Here is a 25,038-nt window from a genome sequence, read left to right as displayed (position 1 = left end):
ATGTGGTTCCTTCATGGAAGAGGTGGGAAACAACTGGGATGAAAGAGGAAGTCCAGAGATGAGCAGTAACAAAAAGTTGCTTTAACTTCTAGGACTGGAGGACCAAAGGAAGGTGGTGTTAGCAGTCAGGGGCGTAGGGGCTGGAGTCCCACAGGGAGGCAGAGGAGACACTCCAGGAGGTGAGGATGGGGGAAATAGTCTGGCTTCTCCCCTTTACAGCTTCAGTTTTCTGCCTGTACTTCCTTGTAGTCCAACCTACCAGAAGCCAAAGGGAAAGAGAGCCAGGGAAATGTTGCTCCTGTGATGCAGAGCAGGGGAGGACAGAAAGTGAACAGGAGCCAACAGGCAGGTGACTGATCAGCCAGTAGAGCACACACCACACTTCTGTTCATACCAAGTGAGCTGTAAGTACCAAAACAACTGTATGTCATCCATTTTCTCTGCTATCATATAGAATAAGCCAGTTTTGGTCATAGACATCTCTAGATTTTAGATTAACCTCAAAGTCATAAAATTCATGCCAGGTATTTAGTTGATGAAATGAAATGTACAGTAAGTGCTGTGTTCCAGCTCAGTCTCTAGTTGGAAGAGACCATATCTGATGGCCTCCCAATGTCCATTCCCAGTCCAAAATTAAATTAAATCTAAGCAAAGGGATAGGGACTCATTGGAGCCAACTCACTGGAAAAGACTCTCATGCTGAGAAAGACTGAGGGCAGGAGAAGAAGGGGGCATCAGAAGATGAGATGGCTGGATGGCATCACTGATTCAATGGACATGGGTTTGAGTAGATTCTTGGAGACGGTGAAGGACAGGGAAACCTGGCGTGCTGCAGTCCATAGGGTCGCAAACAGTTTGACACAACTGAGTGACTGAACAAGAAATGATAGGGAAAAGCTGGGAGATTTTGAAGGTAACATTAAGAATTGAGTTCTATTTTATTAACGTTGGCACAGGTTAACTTGGCAGGACTTTCCCTCTGTTAGTATTTCCATTTTCCCCTTTATCCATTCAGTTCAGTTCAGTAAATTATACTTAATATTTGATATTATTTGATATTTTCAAAATGTTAGTCATCATCTGAAGTGTTTTACCATGCAGTAAATAACATAATTAAGCATTAACCCAAGGTCCAAATTTAGTGGGGATATTTACATGTGTCTAATTATTTGTCAATTTATGTCAGTACTTGGGACCACTCAAGAGACAGTTTAGGCAAAGGCTTCCCCTAGGGGCTTAACAAAGTGATTATAGGCTTATTAGAAAACACAGAAAGACAAGCCTCCCAGGTGTTGTTCTCAACCACTTGCAAATCAAATAACTGGAAAAAAATAAAGGTTTGCTAGGAGAGGAACAATTTTCCAAGTATATACACTGTATGCAGATACCTGTTTCCATGTAGTAAACTGAGGAAAATAAATGAGAGGATTTTCTAAGTGTTATCAACTCTATTTAAAATAACCTGGAAGATCTATAAGCTCTAGGCCTCTACTAAATCCATATTGCATTTTGATGAATGGTAAAATCTTACACAAGAAATAGTATTTGTATGTGAGCATATTAGCACACAGTTGCCAAAACTCCATTTGTTAAAATAAAAATGACTAAATATGCCTGTTAAATGTTGCATTAAAATAGTGTATAATACTTGTATACTGGGATAAATGACAGAGACAAATATTTATAATATAATAACACACCAAGTACTCTTATCTTCCTCAAATGCAAATTTTAAATGGTCTCTTAAGCTTTCAAATCAATCTTGAGATGCACCAGTTCTGTATCTGCTGAGATGAGAAATCAAATCTATAATCATAACACACAAGCAAATTCATTCTCATTGCCAATATGGATGTTGGATGCAGTTAATTTCCAGTGATTAACAACTTTTGAGAATCAGAATTCAGACCATTATACTATAAAACGTCTCTTGATAATCCAAATGAATTACTTAGACTTGCCAAGAAATTTCAAAACAATTAAGTCAGCTGACTTTTTCCAACAGGTAAGAGGGGAACACTATGTTATTAACTCCAACACAATTATGATTGATGAAAATAACACAAGCATATTAACTGACACTTTTGACAAATTTTGCATTCTTCAAATATTTTTTTTTGTCTGAAAGCAATTTCAAAGATATACAACCACTTTTTATCCATGTAAGACCTGCTTTTTCTTATAAACACATATAAAAACTTATGATAAAATATTTTAGTCTATAATTTTTCTCTAGAGAAATATATTTGCTCTATTCTAGGTAAGTATGAATAGTCTAGGGATACAGATTTTGGGGTTGATGAAGAGGGAAAATAAGGTACTAAGTTTAAAAGTGGGAGCATATCAAAGGACCTCAAAGAGTCCCTAATGGGCAAAGCTGGAAAATTTAGGCAGCAAAATAAATATTGAATTGATTGCAACCTCAAATTAAAAAAAAAAATTGTGTGTCCATACTGAGGTAAATGGTTGAATAGATAACACTTTTCCTTATCAAAGAGTTCTGAAGACTATATAGTACATACCATCCCCACTTCAGGAGATAAAGCTTAATTCATCTCCCTTTGAGTGTCAGCTGGATTTAGTCAATTACTTGCAACAAACAGAGTCATGTTAAGGAGGAAAACAGGAACTTTACAGTGGAAAATGAGGCAGACATCACCTTAGCCTGGTGAGCAGGTACCAGAATATCATGTACCACTGATATGATAAGAAAGCACTTCATTGGTATAATATTCTGCACAAAATTCACAATCCCAATCAGGAGAGAAACATCAGACAAAGCCAAACTGAGAGAAAGTCAACAAAATATCTGATCATGACACCTCAAAACTCTCAAGGTCACAAAAAGTAAGGAACGAGGGAGAAACTGTCACATTACAAAACACTATAAAAGGCATAACTATTAAACGTAAAGTGATATTCTGGGTTGGATGAAACAGAAAATTTAAAGTAGTGGGAAAACTAGTGAAATTCAAATAAAATTTGTAGTTTAGTTAGTAGTATTTTGCCACTGCTAATTTCTTAGTTTTGACAACTGAGCCACAGCTATGTAAGATGTTAACACAGGGAAAACTGGGTGAAAGTAAATAAGAACACTAATATTCTTGTAACTTTCCTATAACTCTCGAATTACAGCAAAGTAAAATTTTCATTATAATCAAACAAAAAACTACAACATATATAACATGTGAAAGGCATAAAAGTAGTCCTCTAAGAGAAATTTATAGTCATAGACACATTAAAAATGAATATGTTAAACATTTATGAAATAAACAAGTCCAAGAAATTGGAAAAATAGCCAAAGAACAAAGAAAATAACAGGAAAATAGTGGAAATAAATGAAATAGAATGTATAAAACTGAGAAGTAAAAAAACCGAAGGATAGATAAATCTAAAAATGAACAACAGACAGACTTCTGGCAAAGTTAAATGAGAAAAAGTATTATGGAAAAGGTGACCTAACTACAAATAAAGCTGAGATTTGAAAAGATAGTATCAGCAACCTGCAAATCAATTTGAAAAGTTTTCCAGGAATTTCTCCTTTAAACAACTGCTACATGCACATACACATACACAGATAGAAAGCTTAAAGAATCCTATAATTAGTAAAAATAAAAATAAAAAAATAGTACTTTAAATTCTTCCTATACGCTCTCTCTCTCTCACTCACTCAGCAGGCCCAGATGGTTTCCTAGATGAATTTACCAAACTTCAAGGACAATATCACCTTGGCATTAAAACCAAGCAAAGACAGCATGAAGAGAAAAATACAATCAACTGAGCTCCCATATGAAAATAGATAGGGAAATCTAGATAACATGTTAGTACATCAAATCTAACAATGTTTAAACAGGTAACAGAGCATGACTGTACTAATCACATATCCACCAAGAAGCAGACATCACAGTGGGATAATATGAACATGAGGTTTATTGAGGGAAATTCCTGTGGAGGGTAAAGGTGAGCAAACAGAGGCAGCAGAGCTTTCAGACTGGTGTGAAAGGAGGGGAGAAAAGAGGAAATGGAATAAAAAGAACATCAGACTGCAGTGCTATTCTCAGGAAGTTTTGACAAGGCCATTGAGCAGCCCATAGCCTGTGCTCCAGCTAGTCATCCATCAGAGGACCCTCATGTCCCTCAGGAACGAGCCTGTATCAGTCACCAGCTGAGTCAATAATGGCAGAGTATTCGAAGAGATCAACCACGCCCCATGGTTAGTACGGCCACAACTCAAAGGGTAGCAACTGCGGCTGTCAATCAATTATACTCTGCAAAGCAGGAGATCTGAGCCCTACACTTTCATGGCTGCCTCAGTGATTTCTCCAGGAATCCAAAGGTTTAACAGAAGGATCTAAATGTGAAACTCACCACACGTGCTGGACCCAAATCATGTGTGCCTCTTCAGGTCCCCTCAGCTCTAATACTGCAGAGACGTCACCATCACCATTAGGACCTCATTAGTCATTTCCCTAATGAGTACCAGGCCCTCCCTTTTGACTCTCATGCAGAACTGAGCCAGCCAGCCACTTACCAGGATTCTTGACATGTGATTCTAGGTATAAATGAAATGCCATACTCCAGAGCATGGAACCTGGCATCCTGAGGTGCCATCAAAGGGACCAGATGATGGGATTCAGACACATGCTTCATCCTCCTGTGTACTGCTTAGTGACACAGTTCACTGTGCAATCCATTCAGGAAGTTTCTGATGCTGAATGAATGCAACTACCTAGAGAACTGCCAGGTCTCCTTTCTGGCTACTCATGAAGTGATCAACATGGTAATCCAGTCCTTCACAGAGCTTCCCATCTTTCCTTGCCTCCTTTCCAGTTTCCTGCTCTCTCACTATCCTGGGTTTGCATGTCCCAAATAAAGTATCAGCATTTTAATACTTGCTTCAGGTTCTGTTTCCTAGAGAACCCAGGTCAATACAGCACATTAAAGACTGAAGTTAAAAATCCAATCTGAATACATAAAGAAAAACTTGATAGCACACAAAATAATCTAAAAATCTCATTAAATGAGTAAAATATTTTTAATATGATAAAGCATATATCTGAAAAACCCAAACACTACCTTTAAAATCCATTATAAGAATCACACAAATGTGACAATATATTGTGGTGGTCAATAAGAATTTACTAATGAGGTCGTTTACAAAGCTATGGGCAGGGTTAAGGGAAACTACCAAGGATGCTGCTGCACCCCCACGGCTAGCAACAGAGAAGAAAATACTTATTACCTTGGGCTGAAGGAGCCATTTACCAGATCTAGAGAGACTGGGGTCTACCAGACATGCGTGCGTGCATGCTTGCTTGCTTGCTTGCTTGCTTGCTTGCTTAGGCGCTCAGTTGTGCCCAACTCTGTAACTCTTTGGACTGCATCCCACTAGGCTCCTCTGTTCATGGGATTGTCCAGGCAAGAATTCTGGAGTGAGTTGCCATTTTCTCCTCCAGGGGATCTTCCTAACCCAGGGACTGAACCAGCATCTCCTGTGTCTCCTGCATTACAGGCAGATTCTTTACCTGCTGAGCCACTGGGGAAGCCCCTGCAGGACATGGGCTGTGGCCTTTAATAGAGAGGATCTAGCCAACCCTCAGTAACCTCATAGATCTGTGGGTGTATTAACAAAATCTTCAAAGTTCTTTCCAGCATACCTATAGCGGGTTGACCAATGTCCCCACAAAGTTCATGTCTACCACGTGTGTTTATTTGGAAATAGAGTCTCTGCAGATGTAACCAGAGTAAGGATTACGACAAGATCATGTAGGATTAGGTTATGTCCTAAACTCAGATACAGGAAAGGACACAGATATACACATAGGGAAGAAGTCTATGAGAAGATAGAGGCAGAGACTGGAGTTATACTCACAAGCCAAGGAACACAAGCAGTCACCAGAAGCTGGAAGAGGCAGGGCAGGATTCTCCCCTAGAGGTTCTGAAGGAGTGTGGTCTTACAAAAACCTTCATTTCAGACTTCTAGCCTTCAGGATTGTGAGAGAATGTTTTGTTATTGTAAGCTACCATGTGGTAATTTGTTAGGAGCCCTAGGAAACAAACCCAAATTTAGAGAGAAACCACTTTTCTCCTTTTTTTCTTGACTAAGGAGTGGTAGGAAAGAAATGTAAACGTAAATAATGGAGTTGGCTCTACAATAAAAAGAGAGCTTACACAACTATATCTTTAATGGAAAAAACCATCCAAGCTCTCTGACACATTCTCCCTTAGAAAACTACACACACACACACACACACACACACACACTTTAATTAACAGATATAAACAGATGGAATTGAACATTAAGAAGGTTAAAAGACTTCAGCCCAGGTACCTAAAAAGAACTGCACAAAGCTAAAAGTCTATCTTTGGCTAATAACTCAGACTAAGAAAGTAAGAATAGAATACAAAATACCCAGGCTTCAAAGAGTTCCTTGATGCAAGGTGGTGTCCTGCGATTGTATCATAGATCTTAGATTAAAATATATATATACATTGAGACTGCATCACATACCAGTTACAGCAATCTGACTAATCATTAAGCAAAATAAAGAACTGTTACAGTAAATATGTAATATATATCACAGTCCAAGAAGGAGTGGGGGTTCAAGAATAGCATACAAATGACTAAAAGGTAAAGTCCAATCTAAAATAAAACAGTTCAAAGAAGAGAAAGCCTTCACTTATTGGGTTGGTCAAAATGTTCATTTGCTACAACATTGCCAGCAAAATACTGCATGGGCTTCATTCAGCAGAGATTTTTGTTTTTATAGATTAAGTCTTGAATATTGTTCAATAAACTTGTCACAAAATTTAAAAAAAAAATGTTCATTTGGGTGAAAAACCCAAATGAACGTTTTGGCCAACCCAACATTCAGTCCATATCTTCTTAAAAGTAATACCCAGAACATGTATGCTGCTGAGTCACTTCAGTCGTGTCTGACTCCGTGCGACCCCATAGACGGCAGCCCACCAGGCTCCCCCGTCCCTGGGATTCTCCAGGCAAGAACACTGGAGTGGGTTGCCATTTCCTTCTCCAATGCATGAAAGTGAAAAGTGAAAGTGAAGTCGCTCAGTCGTGTCTGACCCTCAGCGACCCCATGGACTACAGCCTTCCAGGCTCCTCCGTCCATGGGATTTTCCAGGCAAGAGTACTGGAGTGGGGTGCCACTGCCTTCTCCTCAGAACACGTACACAATAAAATAAATACACAAAAAAACAGTATAAATGAAATAAGATCAAATGGGATTACAGTTCTAAGGAAATAAAATAAGCATGAAAATTCTGAGAGAATAAGAATATAGAACTAACTAAACACAAAAGGTAGAGAAGGAAATGGCAAACCACTCCAGTACCCTTGCCTGGAAAATCCCATGGACAGAGGAACGTGGTGGGCTGCAGTCCATGGTCGCAAAGAATCGGGCAAAACTGAGCAACTCTCACACACACACAAACTAATATAAAAGGGGCTTCCCTGGTGGCTCAGTGGTAAAGAATTCACCTGCAATTTAGTAGTCACAGGAGATGTGAGTTCGATCCCTGGGTTGGGAAGATCCCTTGGAGGAGGGCATGGTAATCTACTTCAGTAGATTCTTTCCTAGAGAATCCCATGAACAGAGGAGCCTGGCAGGCTATAGGCCATGGGGGTCACAAAGAGTCAGACATGACTGAAGTGACTTCACACGCACACACACAATACAAGAGATGCTACTGAAAGTCACAAAAACAAAAACCTAACACCCTCGCCCCTTGTGTCAGGATGAAAATTAGACACTAAAGAGACTGTAAACAGAGAAAGCCAAAATAAACACACAGGGAACCATTCTGGAAGTGACAGGGCAACAGATTAAAACCCTGTAGTTCAGTTCAGTTCAGTCGCTCAGTCGTGTCCGACTCTTTGCGACCCCATGAATCGCAGCACGCTAGGCCTCCCTGTCCATCACCATCTCCCGGAGTTCACTCAGACTCACATCCATCGATCCGGTGATGCCATCCAGCCATCTCATCCTCTGTCGGCCCCTTCTCCTCCTGCCCCCAATCCCTCCCAGCGTCAAAGTATTTTCCAGTGAGTCAAATCTTCACATGAAGTGGCCAAAATACTGGAGCTTCAGCTTTAGCATCATTCCTTCCAAAGAAATCCCAGGGTTGATCTCCTTCAGAATGGACTGGTTGGATCTCCTTGCAGTCCAAGGGACTCTCAAGAGTCTTCTCCAACACCACAGTTCAAAAGCATCAGTTCTTCGGCACTCAGCCTTCTTCACAGTCCAACTCTCACATCCATACATGACCACAGGAAAAACCATAGCCTTGACTGGACGGACCTTAGTCAGCAAAGTAATGTCTCTGCTTTTGAATATGCTATCTAGGTTGTTCATCACTTTTCTTCCAAAGAGTTGCTTTTAATTTCTTGGCTGCAGTCACCATCTGCAGTGATTTTGGAGCCCCAAAAATAAAGTCTGACACTGTTTCTACTGTTTCCCCATCTATTTCCCATGAAGTGATGGGACCAGATGCCATGATCTTCGTTTTCTGAATGTTGAGCTTTAAGCCAACTTTTTCGCTCTCCTCTTTCACTTTCATCCAGAGGCTTTTTAGCTCCTCTTCACTTTCTGCCATAAGGGTGGTGTCATCTGCATATCTGAGGTTATTGAGATTTCTCCCAGCAATCTTGATTCCAGCTTGTGTTTCTTCCAGTCCAGTGTTTCTCATGATGTACTCTGCATAGAAGTTAAATAAGCAAGGTGACAATATACAGCCTTGACGTACTCCTTTTCCTATTTGGAACCAGTCTGTTGTTCCATGTCCAGTTCTAACTGTTGCTCCTGACTTGCATATAGGTTTCTCAAGAGGCAGGTTAGGTGTTCTGGTAGTCCCATCTCTTTCAGAATTTTCCACAGTTTATTGTGATCCACAGAGTCAAAGGCTTTCGCATAGTCAATAAAGCAGAAATAGATGTTTTTCTGGAACTCTCTTGCTTTTTCAATGATCCAGTGGAAGTTGGCAATTTGATCTCTGGTTCCTCTGCCTTTTCTAAAACCAGCTTGAACATCTGGAAGTTCACGGTTCATGTATTGCTGAAGAGAATTTTGAGCATTACTTTACTAGCATGTGAGATGAGTGCAATTGTGCAGTAGTTTGAGCATTCTTTGGCATTGCCTTTCTTTGGGATTGGAATGAAAACTGACTTTTTCCAGTCCTGTAGCCACTGCTGAGTTTTCCAAATGTGCTGGCATATTGAGCACAGCACTTTCACAGCATCATCTTTCAGGATTTGAAACAGATCAACTGGAATTCCATCACCTGCACTAGCTTTGTTCGTAGTGATACTTTCTAAGGCCCACTTGACTTCACATTCCAGGATGTCTGGCTCTAGATGAGTGATCACACCATCATGATTATCTGGGTCATGAAGATCTTTTTTGTACAGTTCTTCCATGTATTCTTGCCACCTGTTCTTAATATCTTCTGCTTCTGTTAGGTCCATACCATTCTGTCCTTTCTCGAGCCCATCTTTGCATGAAATGTTCCCTTGGTATCTCTAATGTTCTTGAAGAGATCTCTAGTCTTTCCCATTCTGTTCTTTTCCTCTATTTCTTTGCCTTGATCACTGAAGAAGGCTTTCTTATCTCTTCTTGCTATTCTTTGGAACTCTGCATTCAGATGCTTATATCTTTCCTTTTCTCCTTTGCTTTTCACCTCTCTTTTTTTCACAGCTATTTGTAAGGCCTCCCCAGACAGCCATTTTGCTTTTTTGCATTTCTTTTCCTTGGGGATGGTCTTGATCCCTGTCTCCTGTACAATGTCATGAACCTTATTCCATAGTTCATCAGGCACTCTATCTATCTGACTAAATACTAGAAGGGCCTATAGACCTTGAGAAGAAGTATAAGCTGGAATAAGGAAGTATCTGAAACTGAACTGACCCCACACTGCCCTCAACCACTCCAGAGAAGTTCCTAGATATACTTTTACTATTGCCATTTTTTAATTTTGAAGTTCATTATTACTCCTTTAATCTTAATTTTTATAACCTATTATTACCTTGCAAAAAAAGAGACCCTATTTTAAAACAAAATTCATATATATTTTTCTAATTTTTGTGATTGAATTTGTTTTGTATTTTTAATACTGTATTTTTCAGGGTCTAATCTCTACTTTAGATTTCTAATCTTTGCTTTTTGGTATTTGTTATCAATTCTGTACCTTTTAATCTAATCTTCAGTAACCATTTCTATTTAGGGGTGTGATTATTGACTTGACTGCTCCCTGCCCTTTTGACTCTCCCTTTTCTCCCACAGGTCACCTCTATCTTCTCCCTTCCCCTTCTCTTCTCTGCTTAACTCTGTGAGTCTCTCTGGGTATTCCAGACTGTGGAGAAAACGTAGGGAATTGATTATTGGCTAGATTGCTCTCTCCCCTTTTGATTCCCCCTGTTCTCCTCTTGGTCACCTCTATCTCCCTCATCCCTCTTCTCTTCTCCATGTAACTCTGTGAACCTCTCTGGGTATCCCTGACTGTGGAGAACCTTTTTACCATTAACCTAGATGTTATATCATCTGTGCTGTATGGATGGAGAAGTCTTGAGGGTACTGTAAGATTAAGACTGAAATCCAGGGGCAGGAGACTTAAACCTAAAACTTGAGAACACCAGAAAACTCCTGACTCCAGGAAACATTAATCAACAAGAACTCATCTAAAAGCCTCCATACCTACACTGAAACCAAGCTCCACCAAAGAGCCAACAAGTTCCAGAGCAAGACATACCATGCTAATTCTCCAGCAATGCAGGAACATAGCCCTGAGCATTAAAATACAGGCTGCCCAAAGTCACACCAACCCATAGACATCTCAAAACTCACTAATGGATACTTCATTGCATTCCATAGAGAAGAGATTCAGCTCCACCCACCAGACAACAGATGCAAGCTTCCCTAACCAGGAAACCTTGACAAGCCACTAGTCCAACCCCACCCACAGGGAGAAATCTCCACAATAAAGAGGAATCACAAACTGCCAGCCTAAAGAAAGGCCACCCCAAACATAGCAATATAAACAAATGAAAAGGCAGAGAAATAGTCAGCAGGTAAAGAAGCATGATAAATGCTCACCAAACCAAACATAAGAGGAGGAGATAGACAGCTTACCTGAAAAAGTATTCAGAATAATGATAGTAAAGATGATTCAAAATCTTGAAAACAAAATGGAGTTACAGATAAATAGACTAAAGACAAGGATTGAGAAGAGGCAAGAAATGTTTAACAAGGACCTAAAAGAAATTTTTAAAAGTCAATCAATAATGAATAATGCAATAACTGAGATCAAAAGCACTCGAGGGAACCAACAGTAGAATAACTGAGGCAGAAGATAGGATAAGTGAGGTGGAAGATAGAATAGTGGAAATAAATGAAGCAGAGAGGAAAAAAGAATGAAAAGAAATGAGGACAACCTCAGAGACCTCTGGGACAATGTTAAACACCCCAACATTCGAATCATAGGAGTCCCAGAAGAAGACAAAAAGAAAGGCCATGAGAAAATACTTGAGGAGATAATAGTTGAAAACTTCCGTAAAACGGGAAAGGAAATAACCACCCAAGTCCAAGAAACCCAGAGAGTCTCAAACAGGATAAACCCAAGGCGCAACACCCCAAGACACATATTAATCAAATTAACGAAGATCAAACACAAAGAGCAAATATTAAAAGCAGCAAAGGAAAAGCAACAAATAACATACAAGGGGATTCCCATAAGGATAACAGCTGATCTTTCAACAGAAACTCTTCAGGCCAGAAGGGAATGGCAGGACATACTTAAAGTGATGAAAGAGAAAAACCTACAACCCAGATTATTGTACCCAGCAAGGATCTCATTCAAATATGAAGGAGAAATCAAAAGCTTTACAGACAAGCAAAAGCTGAGAGAATGCAGCACCACCAAACCAGCCCTTCAACAAATGCTAAAGGATCTTCTTTAGACAGGAAACACAGAGAAGGTTTATAAACTTGAACCCAAGACAACAAAGTAAATGGAAATGGGATCATGCTTATCAATAATTATCTTAAATGTAAGTGGGTTGAATGCCCCAACCAAAAGACAAAGACTGGCTGAATGGATACAAAAACAAGACCCTTATATATGCTATCTACAAGAGACCCACCTCAAAACAAGGGACACATACAGACTGAAAGCAAAAGGCAGGAAAAAAGATATTTCATGCAAATGGAGAACTAAAGAAAGCAGGAGTAGCAATACTCATGTCAGATAAAATAGACTGAAATAAAGGCCATGAAAAGAGACAAAGAAGGACACTACATAATGATCAAAGGATCAATCCAAGAAGAAGATATAACAATTATAAATATATATGCACCAACATAGGAGCACCACAATAAGGCAAATGCTAACAAGTATGAAAGGGGAACTTAACAGTAACAGAATAATAGTGGGAGATGTTAATACCCCACTCACATCTATGGATAGACCAACCAAACAGAAAATTAGCAAGGAAACACAAACTTTAAGTGATACAATGGACCAGTTAGACCTAATTGATATCTATAGGACATTTCACCCCAAAACAATGAATTTCACCTTTTTCTCAAGTGCACATGGAACATTCTCCAGGATAGATCACATCCTGGGCCATAAATCCAGCCTTGGTAAATTCAAAATAATTGAAATCATTTCAAGCATCTTTTCTGACCATAATGCAATAAGATTAGATGTCATTTACAAGAAAAAAAAACTATTAAAAATACAAACATATGGAGGCTAAACAACACACTTCTGAATAACAAAAAAAATCACAGAAGAAATCAAACTATGCATAGAAACAAATGAAAATGAAAACATGACAACCCAAAACCTATGGGATTCAGTAAAAGCAGTGCTGAGGGGAAGGTTCATAGAAATACAAGTTTACCTCAAGAAACAGGAGAGAAATCAAATAAATGAGCTAACTTTACAGAAATATAGATCAATGGAACAAAATAGAAAGCCCAAAGATAAATCCACATACCTATGGATACCACCTTATCTTTGACAAAAGAGGCAAGAATATACAATGGAGAAAATACAATTCTTTAACAAGTGGTGCTGGGAAAACTGGTCAACCACTTGTAAAATAATGAAACTAGAACATTTTCTAACACCATACACAAAAATAAACTAAAAATGGATTAAAGATCTAAATGTAAGACCAGAAACTATAAAACTCCTAGAGGAAAACATAGGTAAAACACTCTGACATGAATCACAGCAGGATCTTCTATGACCCACCTCCCAGAGTAATGAAAATAAAAGCAAAAATAAACAAATGGGACCTAATTAAATTTAAAAGCTTTTGCACAATGAAGGAAACTATAAGCAAGGTGAAACGACAGCCTTCAGAATGGGAGAAAATAATAGCTAATGAAGCAACTGAAAAATAATTAATCTCAAAAGTATACAAGCAGCTCATGTAGCTCAATATCAGAAAAATAACGACCCAGTCAAAGAAAGGGCCAAAGAACTAAACAGACATTTCTCCAAAGAAGACATACAGATGGCTAACAAACACATGAAAAGATGCTCAACATCACTCATTATCAGAGAAATGCAATTCAAAACCACAATGAGGTACCATCTTACACACGTTAGAATGACTGCTATCCAAAAGTCTACAAACAATAAATGCTGGAGAGGGTGTGGAGAAAAGGGAACCCTCTTACACTGTTGGTGGGAATGCAAACTCGTACAGTCATTATGGAGAAAAGTGTGAAGATTCCTTAAAAAACTGGAAACAGAACTGCCATATGACTCAGCAATCCCACTGCTGGGCATACACCAAGGAAACCAGAATTGAAAGAGACACGTGTACCACAATGTTCATCACAGCACTGTTGACAATAGCTAGGACATGGAAGCAACCTAGATGTCCACTGGCAGATGAATGGATAAGAAAGCTGTGGTACATATACACGATGGACTATTGCTCAGCTATTAAAAAGAATACCTCTGAATCAGTTCTAATGAGGTGGATGAAACTGGAACCTATTATACAGAGTGAAGTCAGAAAGAAAAACACTAATACAGTATATTAATGCATATATATGTAATTTAGAAAGATGATAATGAAGACCCTATATGCGAGACAACAAAAGAAAGAGACAGAGATAAAGAACAGACTTTTGGACTCTGTGGGAGAAGGTGAGGGTGGGATGATTTGAGAGAATAGCACTGAAACATGTATATTACCACATGTGAAATAGATCACTAGTCCAAGTTCGATGCATGAAACGGGGCACTCAGGGCCAGTATACTGGGATGACCCTGAGCAATGGGATGCGGATGGAGGTGGGAAGGGAGCTCAGGATGGGGGACGTGTGTACACCCATGGCTGATTCATGTCAATATTGTAAAGTAATAATAAGCCTCCAATTAAAATAAATAATTTTAAAAAAGCAAAAATAAAAAAATCTACAGTTTTCCCCCTGTGCCTTCTTTACTATTCACACAGAAAAGTTTACTGCTGATACTTTTGGTCATTAAATGTGTAGGGGATTTTCCCTCACCAAAGCAATTCTGTTATACCAGCTGGGTACTGTTATGATTTAACTACATTCTAACACTATTTACTGGAGATATTGTCAGATTCCGTAGGTCAAGGACTCATTCAGTCCCACAAGACTGTCCCCTACTTCAGAGGCCAATCTCCAGTAGTAGGTCTCTAAGTTACCCATAAATTCTGTCTGACTTGGCTATAAATTGGAGACATAACCCATAACCTCCTCCCCACTGGATTTGATTATTTGGTGGAGTAGCTCACAGAACTCAAGGAAACACTCATCTTTGTCAGCTGATGAAAGGATATGATAAAGAACACAGAGTCAGATGAAGAGATACACAGGCAAGGTCTTGGAGGGCCCCAAGTGCAGGAGCTTCTGGGACGTACACATGGAGCTAGGATGTATCACCCCTACTGGTATGTGAATGTGGTCACCCATATGGAAGCTCTCCAATCCCCACAGAATTGGAAATTTTATGGAGGCTTCATTACACAGGTATGATCATTGACTGACTATTTTGGGCCTTTGTCTTTTCTCTCAGTGAAGTGGGGGCCAGGCTTTCTAGTCTTGCTGATCTTTCTGGGGACCAATCCCCACCCAAGAGCCATTTAAGAGTCCACCAAGAGATGCCTTATTAGAACAAAAGACATTCCTAGTATTTTTATTACTCAGGAATCTGCAGGGGTTTCAGGAGCTCTGTGTCAGAAAGGACATCAAAGACAAGTATCAGAACTAGAGATACTCCTAGTATTCCTTTTCCCTAGGAAATTACAAGGGTTTTAGGACTCTGTGCCAGGAATCAGAGGCAGATGACATCATGATTAGAACATTCTCTTATTTCATACCATAGTACAAAAAGACTTCAGATATCCTGATAGATCAAAGAAAAAAACAAAAAAATTCTCTGAAATGAAGACAAAATTGAATTTTGATTAAAAGACCATCCTATGTTCCAGAAATAGTGATACAGAATACTCAGAACCAAGACATACCCTAATTAAACTGCTGCATATTAAAAGGGGAGGGGAGATGAAAGTTTACTTTTTTTTTCCTAAACCAATCAAGCAACCAAGAGACAGGGATAAGGAAAGGAAAAAAGGAGGACTCTAAGTTCACAGAAGACAATAGAGAGTGCGGATTCCATGAGGTTTTCTTTCCTATCAGTTGGTGCTATTTTCCTGCCAATTGGAAGGAAATGGAGCCTCAGAAGGAAAAGTGGAAGAAAAGAACACGTTATCACCTCTTCCTTTCTATTCCCTCTCCCTTCAATTGCAGGACATGCTGTTGCACATTCTCTTCTCAGTTACCAGACTAGGTAAAGGCATTTTCCTCACCTGAGAAAAATCCCTTGCAGAAAGGAAATACTAAGGAAGTGACCACAAAGGAATTGGAGAAAAAAAAAAGCTAATTAAAAAAAAAAATCTATTTCTTGCCTTAAACAGAACTGAATGTCTGAAATTGTCTAAATCAAAAAGTCTTCAAGCTGTAAACTGAACAAATCAAAGTAAATTAGCAAGGCATAAAAGTTGGGGGAGATGCAAAATTGTCAATAAAATATTGTCTGTATCAACAAACTGTGTCCAAAATAAAAGCAGATAGCTGGACACATGCACAGAAAAGTATTTAGATTTCAGTTAATCCAGTGCTTATCATTTCAGACCAATTATATACTGATAGAAAATAAAGTGAGAAGGCGATGGCACCCCACTCCAGTACTCTTGCCTGGAAAATCCCATGGACAGAGGAGCCTATAGGCTCCTCTGAAAGTGAAAAGTGAAAGTGAAGTTGCTCAGTGGTGTCCGACCCTCAGAGACCCCATGGACTGCAGCCTTCCAGGCTCCTCCGTCCATGGGATTTTCCAGGCAAGAGTACTGGAGTGGGGTGCCATTGCCTTCTCCGCTGTATAACTAGAAAGTATATATATTCTTGTATGAATTAGATGTGAATATAAAAATCAAGGAATATTTCATGCAAGGATGGGCACAATAAAGGAGAGAATGGGCAAGGACCTAACAGAGCACAGGAACTATGCAAAAAGGTTATAACGATCTGAATAACTGTGATGGTGTGGTCACTCACGTAGAGCCAGACATCCTGGAGTGTGAAGTCAAGCAGGCCTTAGGAAGCATTAACACGAACAAAGCTAGTGCAGGTGATAGAATTCCAGCTGAGCTATTTAAAGTCCTAAAAGATGCTGTTAAAGTGCTGCACTCAACATGTCAGCAAATCTGGAAAACTCAGCAGTAGCCATGGGACTGGAAAAGGTCAGTTTTTATTCCAATCCCAAATAAGGTCAATGCCAAAGAAAGTTCCAAGTACAATAAAATTGCACTCATTTAACATGCCACTCCAGTACTCTTGCCTGGAAAATCCCATGGATGGAGAAGCCTGGTAGGCAGTCCATGGGGTCGCTAAGAGTCGGACACCACTGAGCGACTTCACTTTCACTTTCATGCATTGGAGAAGGAAATGGCAACCCACTCCAGTGTTCTTGCTTGGAGAATCCCAGGGACAGGAGAGCCTGGTAGGCTGCCATCTACAGGGTCGCACAGAGTCGGACACGACTGAAGCAACTTAGCAGCAGCAGCAGCAACATGCTAGTAAGGTAATGCTCAAAATCCTTCAAGCTATGCTTCAGCAGTATGTGAACTTAGAACTTCCAGATGTACAAGCTGGGTTTAGAAAAGCAGAGGAACCAGAGATCAAGTTTCCAGCATTTGTTGAATCATGGAGAAATCAAGGGAGTTCCAAAAAAAAACATCAGCTTCTATTTCATTGACTATGCTGACACCTCTGACTGTGTTGATCACAACAAACTGCAGAAAATTCTTAAAGAGATTAGTGTATCAGGCCACCTTACCTGTTTCCTGAGAAACTTGTATGCAAGTCAAGAAGCAACATTAGAACCAGACATGGAACAATGATTTAGTTCAAAATTGGGAAAGGAGTATGACAAGGGTATATATTGTCACAATGTTGTTTAACTTATTATCATGAGAAATATTGGGCTGGATGAATCAGAAGCTGGAATCAAGATTTCCAGGAGAAATATAAACAACCTCAGAAATGTAGATGATGCCACTATAATGGCAGAAAGTGAAGAGGAACTAAAGAGCCTCTTGATGAGGGTGAAAAGGAAGAATTAAAAAGATGACTTGAAACTCAACATTAAAAAAACTAAGATCAGTTATACACACTGGGGATTGGTTCAAGATGGCAGAATAAATGGACATGCGTTCATCTCCTCCAGTGAGATGACCAAAATAACAACTAGCTGTTGGACAACTATTGACAGGAGGACACTGGAACCCACCAGAAAAGATATCCCACGTCCAAAGATAAAGGAGAAGCCACAGTGAGATGGTAGGAGGGGTGTAAACAAGATAAAGTCAAATCCCACACCTGCCGGCTGGACGACCCGCAAACCGGAGAACAATACCACCAAAGAAATTCTTCCACTGTTGTGAAGGTTCTGAGCCCCACGCATATCAGGCTTCCCAGCCTGAGGATCTGGCAAATGAATTAGGACTCCTCAGGGAATCTGACTTTGAAGGCCAGCAAGATTTGATTATAGGACTTCTACAGGACTAGGGGAAACAGAGACTCCATTCCTGGAAGTCACAAACTAAATCTTGTGCACACCAGGACCCAGGGGAAAGCAGCAGCCCCACAGGAGACTGAACCAGACCCACCTACTAGTGTTGGAAGGTCTTCTGTGGGGGTGCAGGTTGGCATTGGCTCGCCACAGGGACAGGAGCACTGGCAGCAGCAGTCCTGGGAGATGCCTCGTGGCATGAGTCCTCTTGGAGGTCACCATTAAACCTACGGTAGAGCTGCAGATACCAGAGGAGGGTTGCCTCAGGCCAAATAGCTAACAGTGAGAGAGGGCATCACTACCCATCTGCAGACAATCAGAATGAAGTTCTACTGAGCACAGCCCTGCTCACCAGAGCAAGATTCAGGTTTACCCACAGCCAGTCCCTCCTATCAGGAAGCTTACACAAGTCTCTTATCCTCATTCACCAGAGGAGAGGCAGAAGGAGCAAGAAGAACCACAGTCCTGAAGCCACCAGGATGAAAACCACATCACAGAGCGTTAATCAAATAGAAAAGGCAGAGGATTATGTCCCAGATGAAGGGACAAATAAAACCTCACAAAAACAGCTAAACAAAGTGGAGATAGGCAACCTTCCAGAAAAAGAATTCAGAATAATAATAGTGAAGGTGATCCAGGATTTTAAAAAAAGAATGCAAAAGAAGCAAAACTGTTTACTAAAGCCCTAGAAGAAATAAAAACAGACAGGAACAATACACTGGAAGGAATCAATAGCAGAAAAACTGAGGCAGAAGAATGGACTAGTGATCTGGAAGAAAGAATGGTGGAAATCATTGCCATAAAACAAAATATAGAGAAAAGAATGAGAAGAAATGAAGACAGATTAAGAGACCTCTGGGACAACATTAAGTGCACCAATATTTTCATCATAGGGGTCCCAGATGAAGAAAAGAGATAAAATAGACTTGAGAAAATATTTGAAGAGAGAATAGCTGAAAACCTCCCTAACATGAGAAAGGAAACAGTCAACCAAGTCCAGAAAGCAAGCAGGGAGAGTCTCAGGAGGATAAACCCAAGGAGGAACACACTGGGATACATAGTAATGAAAATGACAAAAATTAAAGACCAAGATAAAATATTAAAAGCAACAAAGGAAAAGCAACAAATAACATATAAGGGAACTCACCTAAGATTATCAGCTGATTTCTAAACAGAAACTCTGCAAGTCAGAAGGGAATGACATGATATATTTAAAGTGATGAAACAGTAGAACCCACAACCAAGAATATTCTACCCAGCAAAATTCTCAATCAGATTTCATGGAGAAAAGCAAAAGCTTTAGAGACAAGCAAAAGTGAAGAGAATGCAACACCATCAAAATAGCTTTACAACAAATACTAAAGGAACTTCTCTAGGCAGGAAACACAAAAGAATGAAAAGATCTATAAAAAATAAACCCAAAACGATTAAGAAAATGGTAATAGAATCATACAGGTCAATAATTACCTTAACTGTAAATGGATTAAATACACCAACCAAAAGACATAGATTGGCTGGGTGGATGAAAAATATGCATATGTGCACTTCCACTTACCACATCTCTCTACTTAACCCCCCAGATTGTATGTAATTATTTTATATTTTAGGCCAATCATGTTTCCATTATGGTTTGCAATTGTAATTATTTTTTATTTTCTGTTTGGCTATTAATCGTGAAAACTGATAAACATCCTCTACTATTATGTTTGTGATTATGTAACTATTATCTGTTTTAATGCCATCGTATCATGATTGATCCACAGAAAATAACAGAATTCTATATCATTAAAACTAACATTTAATAGAAAAACCTATAATCATTTTTTAAAGTCCAGCTGCATATTAGTTATTTTGAATTTTTTGATAAATACAAATGCCCAGATATTGTTTTTTCTCCAAAACTCCAGATGTGACTTTAATGAGGAGCAATGTTTAAAAAGAACTGGACAAAGGATGATCTTTTACTTTAAAAAGAAAAAGAGAAGGAATACATGCAATCAGAGTTAAAGTCTGAATGAAGCAGCCTAGTGGTCTTCCCATACCTGCTGATGTGATTGCTCAGGGGAAGGATAAAACTGTGTTAGTGACGATCCCTGGACCCCCTCCCCATGCCCCCCAAATGAAAATATATACCATGAACTGTTATTCTCATGAATAGGTTATTCTTGGAAGCCTGACTGTACTGTGGGTTGTCATTCACACCTCAACATTCAAGGATATGCTCCCATTAAAAGAAAAAAATGAAGAAAACTATAGGTGAATCTTCAGCTGGAGAAACCTGAACTGGACCTGAATTCAGGATAACTTCACCTGCCCAGCAAACCAGGCTGTCCTTTCTTAACTTTTCCCTTCTATGGACAAAATTTACCTGTCTGCTAGATTACACAGTGTTGGTAAAAACACAGCTCAAGCCTGAACATAAGTATAATATGTCAATGTCATGTGTTACTTTATAGTCTCACCCACTTACTGATAGACTGTGACAAGGCTAATGAGAGACTGCTATGTGGACCAACTTCTTGCATTTGAGGAACCCTGCTTATTGGAAAACTCCATCAACTATTGTGAATGGACTGTCCTCTAAAATCTACAACACATTTTTTAAAACAGCCCCTCAATTAGTATATATTATAACTGATGATGCAAACACTACCTCTATGTATCACTTAAGAACCCCTTTCTCTGGATGCCTAACACATGTCGATCTTTTACATTGGAAGGGCATCACCTATTATTCCACCCCACCCCCATGAAAGCTCAGGTGTTATCGACTCAAATGCTATTTCCTACTTTATCTATTCTTGATATTAGCTTTTCTTTAGAACCCCTGTGTAAGATTTTGCAAAGAAACCAAAGTATTACAAAACTACAAAATTACAAAGTATTACAATTACAAAAGGAAAAAACGTAATTGTACCTTCTAGTCAAGGCCATGGTTTTTCCTGTGGTCATGTATGGATGTGAGAGTTGGACTGTGAAGAAGGCTGAGCACCAAAGAATTGATGCTTTTGAACTGTGGTGTTGGAGAAGACTCTTGAGAGTCCCTTGGACTGCAAGGAAATCCAACCAGTCCATTCTAAAGGAGATCAGCCCCGAGATTTCTTTGGAAGGAATGATGCTAAAGCTGAAACTCCAGTACTTTGGCCACCTCATGCAAAGAGTTGACTCATTGGAAAAGACTTTGATGCTGGGAGGGATTGGGGGCAGGAGGAGAAGGGGACGACGGAGGATGAGATGGTTGGATGGCATCACGGACTCGATGGACGTGAGTCTGAGTGAACTCCGGGAGATGGTGATGGACAGGGAGGCCTGGCGTGCTGCGATTCATGGGGTTGCAAAGAGTCGGACATGACTGAGCGACTGAATTGAACTGAAAATATTCTGTTGTTACTATTATAGCTGATAAGTTAATGGATATAGGAGTTAATGTATAAAAATATACTTCTTATTTATGGTGGGACTTGTTATTTACTACACCCACTACTGCTCAGGAATGGTTTTCTGCATTGTTTACTTCTTTGATTATCTTGTTTCTTTCGACCATCTGGAATTGTTATTTGTCCTATAGAATTAATAAGACTGCTCACGTTACTCATAATCCTTTGCAGAATTCCTATGCTCTTCAGCATAAACAATCATGAGGTCGACTGTTTGGTAAGTTAAAATGGAAGAAGTCTTGGTTCAGACTTCAGAAGCAGGAGAGCAATCCTCTGACCGTGTTTCTTTCCTGCCTGGCCACTGCCCAGATTCCATTGCTGCCTGCAAGGTCAGCAAGTCAGGGAGTACTTTAGATAAGAAAGGAAGTGGGCCATGGAATTCTTAAGACCTTGGAGGCTTGACCAATCACACCAGGGTTTTTACAAAATCCTATGACTCACAAGATAAAATAAACAGCATTGTAAAAATGTTAAAGTAAAACAAGAGCTACATTTTTGTTCAGAAACTGATGATGATATCAGTTTGTGGTTTGGGATTATAAGCAGGAATTTCCCAAAACTGAAGTCTCACTTGTGGAGTGAGCACACTGCCTGGGACCTTTTCTTAGCTGGGATTCCAGATTGCTGTTACTCTGGACTTTCCAGCATGCTGCTTAAGTCTGGATGACATTTGGCCCCATTTGGTGATGTATATGCTGTTACTCTTCTCTCTTGTTTCTATTTCTCTTTTCTTTTAATGACTGTATATTGAAATTAAGTTAAATAATCCTCTTGGATATTGACATTGTTAAAATAAAATAAAATCATTGTTTTGGAGGTGCTAGTGGTAAAGACTTCCCTGGTGGCTCAGACGGTAAACTGTCTGCCTACAATGCGGGAGACCAGAGTTCGATCCCTGGGTCGGGAAGATCTCCTGGAGAAACAATGGCAACCCAGTCTAGTATTCTTGCTTGGAAAATCCCATAGACAGAGGAGCCTCTTAGACTGCACGCCTGCCAATGCAGGAAACATAAGAGACATGGGTTCAATCCCTGGGTCACCAAGATCCCCTGGAGAAGCAAATAGCAACCTACTCCAGTATTGTTGCCTGGAGAATCCTCATGGACAGAGGAGTCTGATGTGCTACAGTCCACAGGGTTGAAAAGAGTAGGACGGGACTGAAGCAACTGAGCATGAAAGATCATGGCATCCAGTCCCATGACTTCATGGCAAACAGAAGGGGGAACAGTGGAAGCAGTGACATATTTTGTTTTCTTGGGCTCCAAAAATCACTGCAGACAGTGACCGTAGTCATAATACTAAAAGACACTTGTTCCTTGGAAGGAAAGCTATGACAAACCTAGACAGCGTATTCAAAAGCAGAGACATCACTTTGCCGACAAAGGTCTGTACAAAGCTATGGTTTTTTCAGTAGTTATGTAGGCATGTGAGATCTGGACCATAAAGAAGGCTGAGTGCCAAAGGAAGAATTGATGCTTTTGAACTGTGATGCTGGAGAAGATTCTTGAGGGTTCTTTGGACTGCAAGCAAATCAAACCTGTCAATCCTAAAGGAAATCAACCCTGAATATTCATTGGAAGGACTGTGGCTGAAGCTCCAATACTTTCGCCACCAGATGCAAAGAGCCTACTCATTGGAAAAGACCCTGCTACTGGGAAAGACTGATGATGAAAGGAGAAAGGGGTGGCAAAGGACGAGCTGGTTAGAAAGCATCACCAATTCAATGGACATGAATGTGAGCAAACTCCAGGAAATAGTGGAGGAGCCTGGTATGCTACATCCATGGGGTCACAAAGAGTAGGGCGCAACTTAGGGACTGAACAACAACTACAGCTACAGCATAAACAGTAACACAGAAATCAAACCTCAAATTCTTACTAACGTTATTTCCTAAACCCATAACATATCTCAGCTTTCTTCTAAAATGACAGTACTATCCAAATATCTTGGCTCAGTCACGCAGATTAAATTTGCCTTACCTTTTATAAGGTGCAAGCAACACCAGGACTACTGAGCTCAAGGGAAGCTCTCAGCAAATGAGTCACTCAGATTAAAAACAACTGGAAGCAAAAGAGAAAGACATAAGGCTTAAGGCAGCAGGCAGGCGGAAATGGGAAATAAAATATGCTGATTAGTGCCAAAAAAGAGAAGAGGAGGCAAGATGATCTTAAGGCTGCTTAGCTTTTGTGGGCCACTCTTAAAATGTCCAAAGTTAAAGAGGAGCAATGCAGTCTCTCATGTTAGCCTAAGGAAGAAAGCAAGAAAATAAGAGACAAGGACACTTCAAATAATTGGAGGTGGAGAGAGAAATACAGCCAATGTCAAATGGTGGGAGAAAACTATGGAGAGGGCACTGGATTTAAGTTCCCTCTGTCATACAGCAAATTTCTACTGGCTATCTTTTTACATCTGGTAATATATGTGTTTCAATGTTATTCTCTCAATTTGTCCCACCCACTCCTTCCCTCACTGTGTCCACCCAATACAACATTGTAAAGCCATTATGCTCCAATTTAAAAAAATTTTAAAAAAATACAGGGAGAGAATTTTGAGTTGAACAGGAGGTACCTGAAAGAAGATAGTTGTCAAAGAAAGTAAATGCCCTTAAAAACAACAGATATGCTTAGACTCTTCAGAAAAGAAAAGTAGAAAAACAAAGCAAGGGCATCTTTGGAATTCAGTGATTTCTGCGATCACATCTTTGGGATTCACAGGGCAGACAAATGAATGGTAAGAGGCCCTTCAGAGACCTATGAATAACTTGCAGAACTATGGCAGTGTATGCAACACTGAAAGCACAGGAACGTACAAAACTTGGAACTGTGATCAATATCCACACTTAGGATAGGGAGTTGTTTTGCACATAAAATAAAAAGCTAAATTTAATGGGGAAAATTGGTTTGGAGGACCTAGGTCAAATTTAAAAAAAAGACAAATTGCAAGACCAGAAGACAAATTAGAAGAGATATTGGTGAACGTATAATTTAATTTCCTTTTTCCTTTTCAATGGGAATGAAAAAATTTTTTTCATTTAATGCTATGAAATATTTCAGCTGTGTCAGAAGACTAACTATGTAATGTCATTAGTCATTTTTGATTACTTTCAATCTCAAGATTAAATTACATTTAGATAAATATGGCACGGTTCTTAAACTGAGAATTGAGAATTCTGTTGCAAGTAATAACAACAACAACAACAAAACTCTGGAACAAACTGGCTTAGAAAACAAAGGAAATTTTCTGAGAAACATAACTGAAAATTCTGGAAAGTGAAAGTGAAAGTCACTCAGTCATGTCTGACTCTGTGACCCCATGGATTGTAGCACTCCAGGCTTCCCTGTCCATCACCAACTCCCAGAACTTGCTCAAACTCATGTCCATTGAGTCGGTGATACCATCCAACCATCTCATCCTCTGTCATCCCCTTCTCCTCTTGCCTTCAATCTTTCCCAGCATCAGGGTCTTT

At 39.6% G+C, this 25,038-nt stretch overlaps 1 protein-coding gene across 5 annotated transcripts in view; it reads right to left on the bottom strand.

The window, feature by feature from the left end:
* HHLA2 (HHLA2 member of B7 family) overlaps positions 1-25,038 on the bottom strand; it is a 153,542-nt gene that overhangs the window by 68,479 nt on the left and 60,025 nt on the right. Inside the window, exon 6 of one of the 5 annotated variants that reach the window (XM_042230925.2) lies at positions 23,552-23,632. The exons of the other annotated variants lie outside the window; for them this stretch is intronic. The gene's annotated coding sequence lies outside the window, so the exon portion shown is untranslated. The remainder of the gene's footprint in view (positions 1-23,551; positions 23,633-25,038) is intronic. 5 annotated transcript variants of the gene reach the window in all.

This window comes from Ovis aries, chromosome 1 (genome assembly GCF_016772045.2).
Source record: "Ovis aries strain OAR_USU_Benz2616 breed Rambouillet chromosome 1, ARS-UI_Ramb_v3.0, whole genome shotgun sequence".
Classification (NCBI taxonomy): Eukaryota; Metazoa; Chordata; class Mammalia; order Artiodactyla; family Bovidae; genus Ovis; species Ovis aries.
The sequence above is the reverse complement of the archived record's forward strand: the minus strand, read 5'-3'. Positions and strand labels throughout refer to the sequence as shown.